The sequence below is a fragment of the Psammomys obesus genome, unplaced genomic scaffold (assembly GCF_907164565.1).
Source record: "Psammomys obesus unplaced genomic scaffold, mPsaObe1.curated_primary_1811, whole genome shotgun sequence".
Lineage (NCBI taxonomy): Eukaryota > Metazoa > Chordata > Mammalia > Rodentia > Muridae > Psammomys > Psammomys obesus.
In genome coordinates this window covers 32186821-32203656 of record NW_026596034.1, presented here as the reverse complement: position 1 = coordinate 32203656, position 16836 = coordinate 32186821, and the positions used below count along the sequence as shown (strand labels likewise).

The 16836-nt window shown below is 40.1% G+C and overlaps 1 protein-coding gene across 1 annotated transcript in view; it reads left to right on the top strand.

The window, feature by feature from the left end:
* The window catches only part of Cdyl2 (chromodomain Y like 2), a 178198-nt gene that overhangs the window by 39154 nt on the left and 122208 nt on the right, over window positions 1-16836 (top strand). The window lies entirely within an intron of this gene.

Genomic DNA, 16836 nt, shown 5'->3' with positions numbered 1-16836 from the left:
TCTCCATCGACGGTTTCAAAAAAGGTGTTTATTTTTACATACGGGCATGAGTGTTTTGCTTGCCTTTGCGTGCATATGCCACATGTATGGCTCAGGCAGGCCAAAAGGGGGTGTTGTATCTCCTGTAACTGGAGTTATGGATAACTGTGAGCCACCATGTAGGTGCTGGCAATCAAACTGGGGACCTTTAGAAGAGCAACCAGTGGTCTTAATAACTGAGCTGTTTCTCCAGCCCCCTCTTCATTGATTTTGATGGCCTCCTATACTTTTTATTGCTCTGTGACGACCTATTGGATCCAGTCACATCTGTATTCTCTCTGGCCCTCAATCTGTCTTGCATTCTCTCTAGTTCTGGTAGTGACACTTATATATCACAGCCAGCCTCTCTCGGAATGCTTCACCTAGTGCTGTTTTGTTGGTCACTTAAAGCCAGCCAGGATGGGAGTGTTTACAACATAGAAATCAGCAGATACTTTTAAACATCACGGCCTTTTCTCTTCAATTAAACACTTATCAACACACCCCTGCCCAGTCCATGTCCTTGTACTGTGTATCCCAAAATATCTTTACTTTAGCCTAGTTCAGAATATTTCTATAAAGACTCCTTAGTACTATTTGTTTTCTTTCAGTAATTCTGCTGTTTTTACTGGGATCCAAGCTGTTCCCTCATTGCTATGTCACTGTCCCTCCTAAGATAGTGCAACTTTTCCTATCCCTCTCATCTAACTTCCTTTGAGAATTTGTTTTTATTTAATCTGCTTAAGATCTTTATGACTCCGTAGTCTATTTTTAGAAATCCTTGCTAATTATTACTTCATATAATGCTTCTCCCTTGTTCTTTCTTCCTCTTCTGGGACTCCATCTTACACTTGTTTTTTTTTTTAACATCATATTCCCTGTACCTATTATGTTCTGTTTTTTTTTTAATTTAAAATTTCCTTCATAATTTATTCATTATATATCCTGATTGAAGCCCTCCTTCAACTCCCCTCAGTCCCACCCTCCCTCCATCTTAACTCCCACCCCTTCCCATAGTCCACTGAAAGAAGGACTTCTTCACTGTTGCCATCTGCCTATAGCTTGTTAACACTCATCAGGACTGCTATGCTCTGGTTTCATATTTCCGCCTTTTGCTCTCTGCCCTTCATCTGGATATCATTCTTTAACCCGGTGTCTCAGCCTTCCTAATGCTGCAGTTCTTTAATACAGTTCCTCATGTTGTAGTGGCCTCCAGCTGTAAAATTATTTCGTTACTACTTCACAATTGTAATTTTGCTACTGTTATGAATTGTAATGTCAATGCTTGTGTTTTCTGATGGTCTTAGGCAACCTCTGTGAAAGGTTGTGACCCACAGGCTGAGAACCAATGCTTTAACCTCTTATGTTGTAGGATTAAAAAAAAGATTTATTTTATTTGTGTGTATATGTATACATGTGTGAGTGCTGTACCTGAGGAGGACAGAAGAGGGTGTCTGTTGGCATGATGTTTTTATGGACAATGTGAAGTTTACCTTTGTTCATTCAAATGCTGGCTTCTCTACCTCGCTCGTTTCAGTCTGGACATGGCATTGTAATGTTTATTCCAAGTATCTCCTGTCTCAAGTTTATGTAAACATGCCCACCATTTGTTCTCTGTTGTCTGGAAAATGCCAACCAGCTAATGCTGAGCAATACAGAAAATTGGGTGGGACATCTGGGTCCAGCAAGGGGTGGAGAGAGAAGAAGGAAGGAAGGATTGAGCCACAAGGAGTGAATCAAGAAGTATCAGGAGAAATGGATGGACCTAGGAGATGATTCCCAGTCATACTGGGAAACTTGGCTGGGAGCAAGATAGAATAGGTTGGAAGCTTAGGATGGAGTAATTATTCCTCCACGATGTGCTGTAGGCTAAATAAATAAATCAGTCACCATGTGTCGTTACTTGGGTAAATAGCTGGCTAAAGATAAACTACTGCTATTCTAAATTTATGATTTATATCACAGTAATAGTCATTCTACTGGTGTCATGTTCCTTGAAGCTGGAGTTAAAGTTGTTTGTGAGCTGTGTGATGTGGGTGCTGGGATCTGAACTCTGGTCCTCAGGATTAAGAAGCAAGTACTCTCAACTACTGACAGAGAAGAAGAAAAAGGGAAAGTTATGTCTCTGAGTAAGGACTTTGAAACTTGGCAGATCCAACAGATGTTGGTGGTTCATACTAAGTGGTTTGCACTAAGAGAAGGAATTTTGAGATGGAAAAGCAACATTATCTCATTAAAGGGATAAATATTCCCCCCATCTCTTTATCATAGCTTAAGGTGGACCCGCCTCCCTGAGGGGTGGTCATTTGGCCTGGTTTCCTCACCAACTGTTTAATGTTTTTAAAATCAGGATTTAAAAGAACTTATTGCTAGAGTTTTGATATAGTCTCAAAACTATTTTTACGTGTCTGTTTCCCTGTATTTTTGTGGAGTGGAGACTGAGTGCAGGGCCGTGCTGGACAAGTTCAGTGTTACTGAGCCGTATTCTCAGCTTCCAGCCTACTATGTTCACTATATATTCTTTTTAGTTATTTTGTGGTCAAGGTTAATCCCTTTCTCCTCCTTTGATGAGGGTGATTTTATTGATTATTATATGCTTTTTGAACTTGCGTGTTATATACTTTTATTTTTTTAAATTGTACTGAGTAGTTTTTATGCATAGCTATTTGTTTTCCTCTGAGCCCAGCTTTGCCTGAACCCGAAGAACTCTCTGGAATATGTTGGAACTTTTACTATGTTTTTCATTTATTTATTTTGTTCACTTTACATTCTTGTAGCCCCTTCCCTCCTCCACTCCCAGTCTCACCCTTTTCCCCTTCCCTCTTCCCCCTTTCTAAGGAAAAGGGGAGCTTCCTTTTCCATCCACTGCAACTCATCAAGTTGCATCAGGACTGAATGTGTCCTCTTTCCCTGTAGCCTGCCAGGGAAACGTGTTCTAAAAGCTAGCAAGTGAGTTCATGTCAGATGCAGTCCCCACTTTCCTTACTAGAGTACCCAATTGAAGCCTAAGCTGCCCATCTGCTACATGTTTGTAGGCAGCCTAGATCCAGTTCGTGCATGGTCCTTGGTTGATGCTTCAGTATCAGGAAATCCCTCTGGGCCCTGGTTAGTTGGCTCTGTTGTTTTTCTTTCTTTTTTTTTTTAATGTTTAAACATCCTTTTAATGTTCAAATACTTCATATTTTTGAGAGAGCATATCAAACATGTACAGAGTTCCTTGTGGTACTTCTGCATAGATTCTATTTCTCAGCCAGTGACAGCCACTGAGCTGTCCTCTATCACTGTTAATCCTGCTGCCTGTGGAAGATTATATAAATTATTCATACAGTATAGGATCTTTTTTTTAAAATTTTATTTATTTGTTTAATTTTTTTTTTGTATTTTATTTTTTTATCAGTTACATTTTATTAACTCTGTACCCCAGCCGTGTCCCGATCCCTCATTCCCTCCCAGTCCCTCCCTCCCTCCCTCCTCTCCACTGCGCCCCTTGCCAAGTCCACTGATAGGGGGTACCTCCTCCCCATTCATCTGATCCTGTTTTATCAGGTATCTTCAGGACTGGCTGCAAAGCTCTCCTCTGTGGCCTAACAGGACTGCTCCTCCCTTGGGGGGTGGGGAGGCCAAAGAGCCAGTCATTGAGTTCCTGTTAGAAATAGTCCTTGTTCCCCTCACTATGGGAAACCAATTGGTTACTGAGCTACCACAGGCTACATCTGAGCAGAGGTTCTAGGTTATATCCATACATGGTCCTTGGTTGAATGTCAGTCTCAGAAAAGACCCTGTGCCCAGATATATTTGATCCTTGTAGAGCTCCTATCCTTTCCTCATCAGACTAACTCCCCTTCTTTCTTATGATTCCCTGTACTCTGCCAAAGGTTTGGTCATGAGTCTTTGCTTTGAAAACACTGCTAGTTAGAGTCTTTCCAATGCGCTCAGTAGACTCCTGTCATACGTTCAATGCACATCCCATCTGTCATTCTAAACGAGGATTGATCATCTTACCCCATGTCCACTCTCTTGATTATCTTTTGTAGGTGTACAGATTTCATTATGTTTATTATATCTTATAGGTCTATATAAGTGAGTACATACCGTGTTTGTCTTTCTCCTTCTGGGATATTTCACTCAGGATGATCTTTTCTAGGTCCCACCATTTGCCTGCAAATTTCATGATTTCCTCCTTTTTGATTGCTGAGTAGTATTCCATTGTGTAAAAATACCACAATTTCTGTATCCATTCCTCCGTTGATGGACATCTGGGTTGTTTCCAGGTTCTGGCTATTACAAATAAAGCTGCTATAAACATGGTTGAGCAAATATCCCTTTTGTGTACTTGAGCAAACTTTGGGTATATACCTAGCAGAGGTATAGCTGGATCTTGAGGAAGCACTATTCCTAATTGTCTTAGAAAGCGCCAGTTAGATTTCCAGAGTGGTTGTACCAGTTTACATTCCCACCAGCAGTGGAGGAGTGTTCCCCTTTCTCCACAACCTCTCCAGCATGTGTTGTCCCTTGAGTTTTTCATTTTGGCCATTCTGATGGGTGTGAGGTGAAATCTCAGGGTCGTTTTGATTTGCATTTCCCTGATGGCTAATGAGGATGAGCATTTCTTTAAGTGTTTCTCTGCCATTCGATATTCCTCTGTCAAGAATTCTCTGTTTAGCTCTGTTCCCCATTTTTTAATTGGATTACTTGGTTTGCTGCTTTTCAGCTTCTTTAGTTCTTTGTATATACTCGATATTAGTCCTCTGTCAGATAAAGGGTTAGTGAAGATTCTTTCCCAATCTGTAGGCAGGGGTTTTGTTTTGATGACAGTGTCCTTTGCTTTACAGAAGCTGTTCAGTTTCATGAGGTCCCATTTATTGATTGTTGCTCTTAGAGCCTGTGCTGTTGGTGTTCTGTTCAGGAAGTTGTCTCCTGTGCCAATGAGTTCTAGGCTGTTCCCCACTTTTTCTTCTAACAGATTTCGAGTATCTGGTTTTATGTTGAGGTCTTTGATCAACTTGGACTTTAGTTTTGTGCAGGGTGATAAATAGAGATCTATTTTCATTTTTCTGCATGTAGACATCCAGTTGGACCAGCACCATTTGTTGAAATGCTGTCTTTTTTCCATTGAATGGTTTTGACTTCTTTGTCAAATATCGAGTATTCATAGGTGTGTGGGTTTATTTCTGGATCTTCTATGTGGTTCCATTGATCCTCCTTTCTGTTTTTATGCCAATACCATGCAGATTTTATTACTATTGCTCTGTAGTACAACTTGAGATCGGGGATGGAGATACCTCCAGATGATCTGTTGTTGTACAGGATTGTTTTGGAGATTCTGGGTTTTTTGTTTCTCCATATGAAGCTGAGAATCTTTTTTTCAAGGTCTGTAAAGAATTGAGTTGGTATTTTGATGGGAATTGCATTGAATCTGTAAATTGCTTTTGGCAGGATGGCCATTTTCACAATGTTAATCCTACCAATCCATGAGCATGGGAGATCTTTCCATCTTCTGAGATCTTCTTCAATTTCTTTTTTCAGAGACTTGAAGTTTTTCTCAAACAGGTCTTTCACTTGCTTGGTTAGTGTCACCCCAAGGTACTTTATGTGGTTAGTGGCTATAGTGAAGGGTGTTGTTTCCCTAATTTTTTTCTCGGCCCTTTTGTCTTTGGTATACAGGAGGGCTTCTGATTTTTTTGAGTTGATTTTGTATCCTGCCACTTTGCTGAAGGTGTTTATCAACTGGATGAGTTCTCTGGTTGAATTTTTGGGGTCGCTCATATATACTATCATATCATCTGCGAAAAGTGACACTTTGACCTCTTCCTTTCCGATTTGTATCCCCTTGATCTCCTTTAGTTGTCTTATTGCTCTGGCTAGGACTTCATGGAGCCCCTGTCACTTCTGAGTCCTTTTCTCTTTCCTCCCACTATTCTCCAAGACTCCATGTGCATTGATCAGTGTTTGGCTGTGAGTCTCAGCATCTGTTTTGAGGTACTGCTCGGTCAAGCCTCTCAGAGGACAGCTCTGACAGGCTACTGTCTGCAAGCTTAGCAGAGCATTGTTAACAGTGTCAGGGGTTGGCACTCTCTGATAGGGTGGGTCTTTGGTTGGGCCAAGCATTGGTTGGATATTCCATCAACCTATTCTCTTTCTGCTCCATCTTTATTCCTGCACATCTTGTAGTCAGGGTAAATTTTGGGTCGAAGTTTTTGTGACCTTTTGTCCCTCTCACCTTTGCTCTCCCAGGACTGTTCTTCACCCTCTTAATGCTCTGTGGCTCCCTCTCTTACCTTGTTCCCTCTTGTCAGCCATTACCTCTGTCTATCCTAATCCTCTTCTGAGAGTTATGCATCCTCACTTGGGCCCTCTTATTACTTATCTTTTTTTTGGGTCTGTGTCTCATAGTATGCTTATCTTGCATTATATGCCTAAAATTCACTCATAAGTGAGTACATACCATATGCATCTTTCTGGGTCTGGGTTACCTCATTCAGGATGATCTTTCTAGTTCCATCTGTTTGCCTGCAAATTTCATGAGTTCTTTGTTTTTAATAGCTGAGTAGTATTTCACTGTGTAAACATGCCACGGTTTCTTTGTCCATTCTTTGGGTAAGGGACATCTAGGTTGTTTCCAGATTCTGCCTATTATGAATAAAGCTGCTATGAGCAAACATAGTTGAGCAAGTGTCCTTGATCTATGGCAGAGCATCTTTTGGGTATATACCCAGGAGAAAGATAGCTGGATCTTGATGTAAAGTTATTCCCAAATTTTTAAGGAAGCATCAGATTGACTTCCAAAGTGGTTGTACAAGTTTATACTCCCACCAGCAATGGAGGAGTGTTCCCCTTTCTCCACACCCTCACTAGCATGTGCTGTCACTTAAGAGTTTTATCTTAGCTATTCTAACTTGTGTGAGATGGAATCTCAGAGTCATTTTTATTTGTATTTTCCTGATGACTAAGGAAGTTAAGCATTTCTTTAAGTGATTCTTAGCCATTCAGTGTTGTTCTGTTGAGAATTCTCTGTTTAGTTCTGTGCCCCATTTTTAATTGTGTAATTTTGTTTACTGGTGTTTGATTTATTGATTTCATTATATATTTTGGATATTAGCTCTTTGTCAGATGTAGGATTAGTGAAGATCTTTTCACAATATGTAGCTTGTCTTTTCATTCTATTGACAATGTCCTTTGCCTTTCAGAGGCTTTACAGTTTCAAGAGGTCCCATTTATTAATTGTTGATCTTAGAGCCTGAGTTGTTGGTGTTCTGTTCAGGAAGTTGTCTCCTGTGCCAATGAGTTCGGGGCTCTTTCGCACTTTCTCTTCTAATAGATTTAGTGTATCTGGTGTTATATTGAGGTCTTTGATCCGCTTGGATTTGATTTTTTTTGTGCACGAAGATAATTATGGATCTATTTGCATTTTTCCACATGTAGAAATTCAGTTAGATCAGCACAATTTGTTGAAGATGCTGTCTTTTTTTCCCATTGTATGGTTTTGGCTCCTTTGGCAAAAATTTAGTGACTATAGGTATGTGGGTTTATTTATGGGTCTTTGAGTCAATTCTATTAACCAACCAGTCTATTTCTATGCCAGTACCATGCAGTTTTTATTATTATTGCTTTGTTGTATAGCTGGAATTCAGGAATGGAGATACCTCCAGAAGTTCTTTTATTATATAGGATTGTTTTAGCTAGTCTGGGTTCTTTGTTTTTCCATATGAAGTTTAGAATTGTTCTTGCAAGGTCTGTAAAGATCTGTGTTGGTATTTTGATGGGGATTGCATTAAATCTGTAGATTGCCTTTGGTAAGATGACCATTTTTACTATGTTAATCCTGCTGATCCATAAGCATGGGACATCTTTCCATCTTCTGGTAACTTCTTCAATTTCTTTCTTCAGAGACTTGAGTTCTTTTCATACAGGTCTTTCACTTGCTTGGTTAGAGTTAAAACAAGATGCTTTATATTACTTGTGGCTATTGTGAAGTGCGTAGTTTTCCTAATTTCTGTCTCAGCCTATTTATTGTTTGTGTACTGGAGGGCTACTGATTTTTTTAAAAAATTTATCTTGTTTCCAGCCACTTTGCTGAAGCTGTTTATCAGCTGTAGGAGTTCTCTGGTGGAAGTTTTGGATTTGCTTACGTACACTATCATATCATCTGCAAATAGCTATACTTTGTCTTCTTCCTTCCTGATTTGTATGTTCTTGATCTTCTTTAGTTGTCTTATTGCTCTACTTAGAACTTCAAATACTATTCTGAAGTGGCATGGAGAAAGTGGGCAGTCTTGTCCTGTCCCTGATTTTAGTGACATTGCTTTGAATTTCTCTCCATTTAATTTGATGTTGGCAATCGGCTTGCTGTGCATAGCCTTTATTATATTTAGATATGGGCCTTGGACCCCTGGTCTCTCCAAGAATTTAATCATGAAGTGATGTTTTCAAAGGCTTTTTGTGCATCTAATGAGATAGTCATGTGATTTTTTTTTAAAAAGAAAAAAGTTTGTTTATACCATGGATTACATTGATGCATTTTTATGTGCTGAACCATCCTTGCATCCCTGGGATGAAGCCAAACTTGATCATAGGGGATAATGTATTTGATGTGTTCTTGGATTTGGTTTGCAAGTATTTTATTGAGTTTTTTGTATCAATGTTCATTAGTGAAGTTGGTCTGAAATTCTCTTTCTTTGTTGAGTGTTTGTGTGGTTTAGGTATCAGGGTAACTGTGGCTTCATAGAATGAATTTGGCACTGTTTCTTCGGTTTCTATTTTGTGGAATAGTTTGAGGAGTATTGGTATTAGATCTTTTTTGAATATCTGGTAAAATTCTGTGCAAAAACCACCTGGATCTGTTTTTTGTTTGTTTGTTTATTTGTTTTGTTTTGTTTTTGGTTGGGAGTCTTTTGATAACTGCTTCTGTTTCCTTAAGGGTTGTAGGACTGCTTAAACTGTTTATCTGATCTTGATTTATCTTGGGTAGGTGAAATCTATCTAGAAAACTGCCTATTTCTTTTAGATTTTCCAATTTTGTGGACATGGGCTTTTGAAGCAAGACTTAATGATTTTAGATTTCTTCAATGTCTGTTGTCATGTTCCCCTTTTTACTTCTGATTTTGTTAATTTTGATACTCTCCCTTCGCCTTTTATTTAGTTTGGCTAAGCGTTTGTCTATATTGTTGATTTTCTCAAAGAACCAGCTCTTGGTTTCATTGATTCTTTGTATCATTCTCTTTGTTTCCAATTTATTGATTTCAACCCTGTGTTTGATTATTTCCTGTTGTCTACTCCTCTTTAGTGTGTCTGTTTTCTTAAGTTCTAGAACTTTTAGGTGTGCTGCTAAGTTACCAGTACAGGATCTCTCCAATTACTTTATGAAAGCTCTTACTGCTATGAATTTTCCTCTTAGCACTGCTCTCATTGTGATCCATAAGTTTGGCTATGTTATGCCTTCATTTTCATTGAAAACTAGAAAGTCTTTAATTTCTTTATTTTTTTTTCCTGACCCAACAGTCATTGAGTAGGGAGTTGTTCAGTTTCCATGAGTTTATAGGCTTTCTGTTGTTGTTGAGTTCCAGCTTTAATCCATGGTGTTCTGATAAGATGCAGGGGGTTACTTCAATCTGCTTATATCTGCTAATGCTTGCTTTGTGACCAAGGATATGGTCAATTTTAGAGACAGTTTTTTGAGGTGCTGAGAAGAAGGTATATTCTCTTGTGTTTGGGTGAGATGTTCTGGAGATAGGTCCATTTGATTCATGATGTCTGTTACTTTGTTAATTTCCCCATTTAGTTTCTGTCTTGATGATCTGTCCATTGGAGAGGGTAGGGTGTTGAACTTTCCCACTAATAATATGTTAGGTTCAATGTATGACTTAAGCTATAGTGATGTTTCATTTATGAGTGAGAGTGCCTTTGTATTTGGGGCATAAATGTTCAGAATTGAGATGTCGTCCATGGATTTTCCCTTTGATGAGTATGAATTTCCCTTTTCCATCTCTTTTGATTAATTTTGGTTGAAAGTTCATTTTTATTAGATGCTAGAATGGTTACTCCATCTTGCTTTGTGGGTTCATTTGCTTGGAAAAACCTTTTTCCAGCTCTTTAGTTTGAGGTAATGTTTATCTTTATTGCTTAGGTGTGTTTCTTGTAGGCAGCAGAAATATAGTTCCTGTTTTTAATATTCATTCTGTTAACCTGTGTCTTTTTATTGGGGAGTTGATGGTGTTGAGGTTGAGAAATGTTGGTGGTGGCAAAATGTGTGTGATTTCCTTCTTTTGGTTTTGCTGTTGTGGGATTATTTATTTCTTGTGTTTTCTTGGGTGTAGTTGGCCTCCTTGGGTTGGAGTTTTCCTTCTAGCATCTTCTATAGGGCTGGATTTGTGGATAGGTACTGTTTAAATTTGTTTTTGTCATGGAATATCTTGTTTTATTCATCTATGGTGGTTAAAATTTTTGTTGGGTATAGTAGTCTGGGCTGATACCTGTAGTCTCTTAGTGTCTGTAAGATATATATCCAGGTTCTCCTGGCTTTTAGAGTTTCTGATGAGAAGTCAGATGTAATTCTGATAGGTTTGCCTTTATGTAACTTGGCCTTTCCCCCTTGCAGCTTTTAATATTCTCTCTTTGTTCTTTGTTCTCTCTCTTTGTTTTGATTATTATGTGGCAAGGTGATTTTCTTTTCTGGTTCAATCTATTTGGTTTTCTGTAAGCTTCTTGTATGTTTATAGGCATCTCTGTTTTTTTTTTTTTTTTTTTTTTTTTTAGGTTGGGGGAGTTTTTTTTTTTATGATTTTGTTGAAAATGTTTTTTGGGCCTTAGAGCTGGGAATCTTCCTCTTCCATTCCTATTATTCTTAGGTTTGGTCTTTTCATAGTGTCCCAGATTTCTTGGATGTTCTGTGTCAGGAGCTGTTTAGATTTAACATTTTCTTTGACTGATGTATTGATTTCTTCAATCGTATATTCTAACCCTTAGATTCTTCTATCATTTGTATTTTGTTGGTGATGCTTGTGTCTGTAGTTCTTATCCTCTTTCATATGTTTTCCATCTTCAGGATTGTCTCAGATTTTGTTTTCTTTATTGCTTTTAGCTCCATGTTTAGGTCTTGTACAATTTTATCCATTTCCTTCTCCTGTTTGATTGTAGTTTCCTGTATTTCTTTAATTTCTTTAAGGGATTTGTTAAATTTGTTCATCGGTTTGAATGTACTTTCCTGTGATACTTTGAGAGGTTTATTTTCTTCCTTCAATAGCTCAGATTTAAAATCTTTTTCTTGGCAAGGAGGATGGACATCAGAAGAAGAAGAAGAAAACAGGAAACACGTTAGGAGCCTGTCACAGAGGGCTTCTGAAAGGCTCTGCTCTGCAGACTATCAAAGCAGATGCTGATACTTATGGCCAGTTGTTGGGCAGAGTGCATGAAATCTTATGAAAGAAGTGGGAAATAGTAAGATCTGGAAAGGACAGGAGCTCCACAAGGAGAGCAACAGAACCAAAAAATCTGAGCACAGGGGTCTTTCCTGAGACTCATACTCCAACTAAGTACCATGCATGGAGATAACCTAGAACCCCTGCAGAGATGTAGCCCATGGCAGTTCAGTGTCCAAGTGTGTTCCACTGTAATAGGAACAGGGACTGTCTCTGACATGAACTGATTGGCCTGCTCTTTGATCACCTCCCCCTGAGAGGGGAGCAGCCTTACCAAGCCATAGAGGGAGACGATACAGCCACTCCTGATGAGATCTGATAGACTAGGATCAGAAGGAAGGCGAGGAAGACCTCCCCTATCAGTGGACTTGGGGAGTGGCATGTGTGAAGAAGGTGGAGGGAAGGTGGGATTGAGAGGGGAGGAGGGAAGGGTTTATGGGGGGACACAAAGCAAATAAAGTGTAATTAATAAAAATAAAAAAAGAAAAGAGAAAAAAAATCTTTTTTCTTGGACTTTGGGTGTGATAGTGTCTCCAGGGCTTGATGTGGTTGGACTGCTGGTTTCTGGTGGTGCCCTATGGCCCGGAGTTTTGTTGCTTGTGTTCTTATGCTGGCCTCTAGCCATCTGGTTGACTGTGGTGTTCACCAGCCTGGTGATCTCTCTACTGGGTTCACTGGCTGTCTCCCAGGTGGGCCAATCAGGTGGGGAGCAGGTAGAAAGACCTCTGAGCCAAGAGCTGCCTGAGGGCTCCACAGAGGCCTCCTCAGGTTGGCAGACAATGGGGCTTTGGTTTTTCGCAGAACTCACCTCCACTGGGTTTACTGTCTCTGCTGTGCTCACTGTTTCTGACCCAGGTAGGGCAGGGAGATGGGGAGCATACAGAAAGATCTCTGAGCTGAGAGTTCCTCTGGTGCCCCACAAGCCTCCTTGGGATGAGAGACAATTACTTTTAATATTCTGAATGGAGCTTATAATTCAGATTGCCTTTCTAAGCCAAGAGACCCTTACTGAGTTCCTTGAGATTTAGTTTATCTTTAGTATAATGGTTAGTCTTCTTTGTCAGCTTGACTGAATTTGTTTTTTTCCTACCTTTGTGTGTGTGTATGTGTATGATGTATGTATAGTGTATGTGCATGTGTGAATGTGGGAGTGGGCATGCTTCTACGAACTTGCTTGTGGAGTCCAGAGGAGGACATTGGGTGGCCTTTTCACTGTCACTCTTTGCCTTATTCTGTTGAGATAGGGTCTGTCATTAAACCCGGAGCTAGACTGGTGTCCAGAAAGCTCCTGGCAGTGCAAGAGTTACAGGCATGCAAGGCCATCTGTGACTTTTTACCAGGGGTGCTATGATCTGCTGTCACCCACTGAGACAACTCTTCATCCCATTTGACTGGATTAAGAATTACCTTGGAGACATATATCTGGGTGTATCTGTGAGGGAAACTAAGCCGAAACATGAGCAGTACCATCCCATGGCCTGTTGGCCCAGACTTCATACAAAGGGCAAAAGTGGAAAACCTGATAAACACTGATGTCCCATCCCTCCTCTTTTTGATCCATGCAGATGTAAACAATCCACTTGTCACCATTTCTTGCCTACCACAATAGTACTGTAGTCCCTTCTACCATAAGCCAAAATTAATCTTCCTTTACTAAAGTTGCTTTGGACACAGAAAGGAGAAATGCAGTTGATAAATTAGTTATTTTTCTAATTGATGTACCACAGGGAGAAAATAGATGGGTGGTTTCTGGAGTTTGGTATTTGTTGTTTCTTATGGAGGAGATCTGCTCAAAGTCATGCAAACATTCCAATGCCATTTTCAAGGCTGTGTTTTGTGTTCCTTATTGTGCTATAGCAGGAGACTGCTACAGACAAACTGCTGGCCCTTTCTTGCATTTCTAATAATATATATGCTAACAATTTTAAATATCATCACTTGTTTGAAGTAAAATACCACTATGCATTTAGTAGAGTTTTCTTATTATTTTTTATTCATAATTATTTATTTATTCTTATTATTCTTTATTATTTATTTATTCCTATTTATTCTTATTTTTTATTCATAAGGGTTACAAGAAAATGGAGGTAGAAGTCATAACAAACACTGAACCACCCATCAGTATTTTCTACTCTGAACATTTTGGCTGAATTTCTTCCTCTCTTGTGTTGCTTGTGTTGTTTAGGCATAGTGGGAGCCATGCTGGACATAAAGATTTACATCCACTTTAAATCTTAAGTGTCAGTGCTAGACTTTGACTGTATTTATGTATTTTAAATGCTCTTTATGGCAATATTGTTCCACATGCAGAGAGGATACACAGTTAGCTCCTTGTAATATGTCTCCCACTTTGATGGGTATGTTTATAACAAGATGAGCTATTTGGAGCTCTTGTCTTGATCTCTTTGCTAGATACCCTTAGCAAAGAGTTAAAAGTTGGTGATTGGGCATCACGGTCATTTCAAAGTCATGGAGTTGGCATTTTAGCTCAGCGGTGGAGTGGTTTCCCAGCATGTTCATGGCCCTAAGCCTCATGTTCAAGGCCCAACACTGCAAAGGAAACAAATATTTGGAGATAAAGATGGAGACAGGTAAGAGTGCTGATAATAAGTGTATTGAGTTGTTCTCCTAATGTTATGTTCTTTACGGACCCCTCTCCCTATGCTTGATAACCCTGTGCTTGGCTTGTGTAATCCAAGTATTTGGGAGTTAAGAGGACTTCAGTTTGGTGTTAAATGGTAGAGCCTCTGGCACTATGTCTGACCGGTTTTCCTTCGTACCTGATCAGCATGCTGGAATCTCCAGCTAGCATGACAGGTCTTTAAACTCAACTTCTCTGTGCACCACATGCTGCATGCTGTGCTGAGGACTGGGGCTCTAGGGTTTCCTGAGCCCTACTTTCAAACGACTCTTGCTGCAGTAGAGATGAATAAGCACAGTGTTTGGGTCTGGGCATCTTGTGTAAAGAATCAGGAAAGGCTTGTGGTTTCCCCATCTGATCAAAGTCTCTAGATATAAATTAGGGCTTCTAGGTGGGCAGGAGTAGAAAGGGTTCAGTAACAGGGAACCAGGGAGGCCAGATATACATGTGTGTGTGGAGGTAATATGATCTAGCAGGGATGGATGGGCTTCAGGTCTGAGAGGCGAAGGTTCCTGATTATATAAGGTTCTGGAAGAGTCTGTGGCAATTGTGCTTATATTAAACCCTTTCTGTGGAGTGCACCTCTCTGGCCTCAGATATTAGGAGGAGAAAGGGACCTAATCCTGGGGCTGGAAGGAATATTCTAGAAGAAAAATAACTAAACACCATGGACACTGCAACTTCTGATTTCACCAATAGCAATGGCTTCAAGCATCCAGTGATGCTTAGTCGGCCCCAGCCCAGTGCCTAGTGTTTTCATGAGGATTATTTTAAGTTCCTCTCCCGGACCCTGTGAAGTACAGGTGTTGTTATTCTCTCTCCGAGGTACAGAGAGAGTTAAGTCTATACCAAAGGATGTAAAACCGAGTTATCAAGCCTATATCTCAACCCAGCTCTCTCCGACAGAACATGTTTTTTTAAGAAGGAATTTGGGAATCAAGAATGCAGATAAGGAGGACTGTGGACCTCCCCCTAATGTTCTTGAATTGTGGCCTCATTCATTGCTTTGCTTTTGTGGTGGTTTGAATAAGAATGACCTCTATAGACTCATATTTGAAGGCTTGTGGAGTGACATTAGGTCTTGTTGGAGGAAGCGTGTCAGTGGGCTTTGAGGTTTCAAATTCCCAAGCCAGGGATACTAGTGGCATTCTCTCTCTGTCTCTCTCTCCCTTTCTCTATCTCTCTCTCTGTCTCTCTCCCTTTCTCTCTGTCTCTCTCTCTCTCTCTCTCTCTCTCTCTCTCTCTCTCTGTCTGTCTCTCTCCTGCCTATGGAATCAGATGTAGAACTCTCGGCTCCTTCTCCAGCACCATGTCTGCCTGTGCGCAGCCATGCTTCCCACCATGATGATAATGGACTAAACCTCTGAACTTATAAGCTAGCTTCATAAAATGCTTCCTTTTATAAGAGTCACCATGATCATGATGTCTCTTCATAGCAATAGAAACCCTAACTGAGACAATGCTATCTGAAAATTGATATCATGCATGGGACAGTAAGTGGCCCACAGCCATGGGTTGCGTTGGAGGCCTAGTATTCTGTGATCTGTGTCCTCCAGCCAGGACACCTATGGACACTGCCTACACGGTGTGTGTCTCCTCTGGTGTGGCAGAAGGCTCCTGCCTGGGCTGCCTGGTCACACATTATTTTGTCCTGGTTATTTAGTTTCCTGCTTTACATTCTTGGGGCTCCTCTAAACCATCTTTGGAGCTCAGAACAGTTGGAACATTCCAGAACACTTGAGAGGATAGGGTGAAAACCGCAAAGAATCCATGCTGGTAGCCTAACTGCAGAGGGGACTAATATGGGACGCTGGTCACAGGGAGAGAGACCATGGTGAAGGAAGCTCTTTTCATCCCCCAAGGCCCATCTCTGCCAAACCCACAGGATCTGGGATTATTAAGAAGTCATTTCTCCCCTGGGAAGTAGGGTTGGACAATTTTGTATCCATTTATTGTGCTTCTGGCTCATAATTCCACTCAAATGGTACAATGGTGTTATGACTATTCTTGGTTGTCAATTTGACTACATCTATAATTAACTAAAATCCAAATGGCTCAAACCTAAAACACCTGTGAGTTTTTTTTAATTAAATCATTTGTAGTAAGAAAACCTACTTCTTTTTTTTTTTCAATGAATACCATTTAAAAACACTTTTAAAAATTTTATTTATTTTATGATTTATATAGTATTATGTCGGCATCTATGCCTTCAGGCCAGAAGAGGGCACTAGATCTCATTATAGATGGTTATGAGCCATCGTGTGTGTGGTTGCTGGGAATTGAACTCAGGACCTTTGGAAGAACAACCTCTTAACGTCTGAGCCATTTCTTCAGCCCAGAAGACCTACTTCTAATCTGGAACTTTGAGATGGGAAGATAGTTTTTTTTTTTTTTCATCTGGACCATACTTTCTTCTGACAGCCTATATAAAGCACATGGGAGAAGGAAGCTGGCTCTCTCCTTTCGTGCTTGCTCTCACACTTGCTTGCAAGCCTTCCTTCAGGCATGAGAGCCAACTTATTTGGGATTCCAGCTGAAGACCAGCTGAGACATCCATCAATTTGGACAGAACAACTACTGGAATCTTGGACTTTCTGTTCCAGGTAGACAGCTGTTGTTGGACTAGATGGGCTACAGCAAGTAAGTGCTGAAGGAGTCCATCCTGTAAGCCATTCTAGTAAATTGTCTGTCTGTCCATCTATCTATCTATCTATCTATCTATCTATCTATCTATCTATCTATCTATCTATCTATCTATCTATC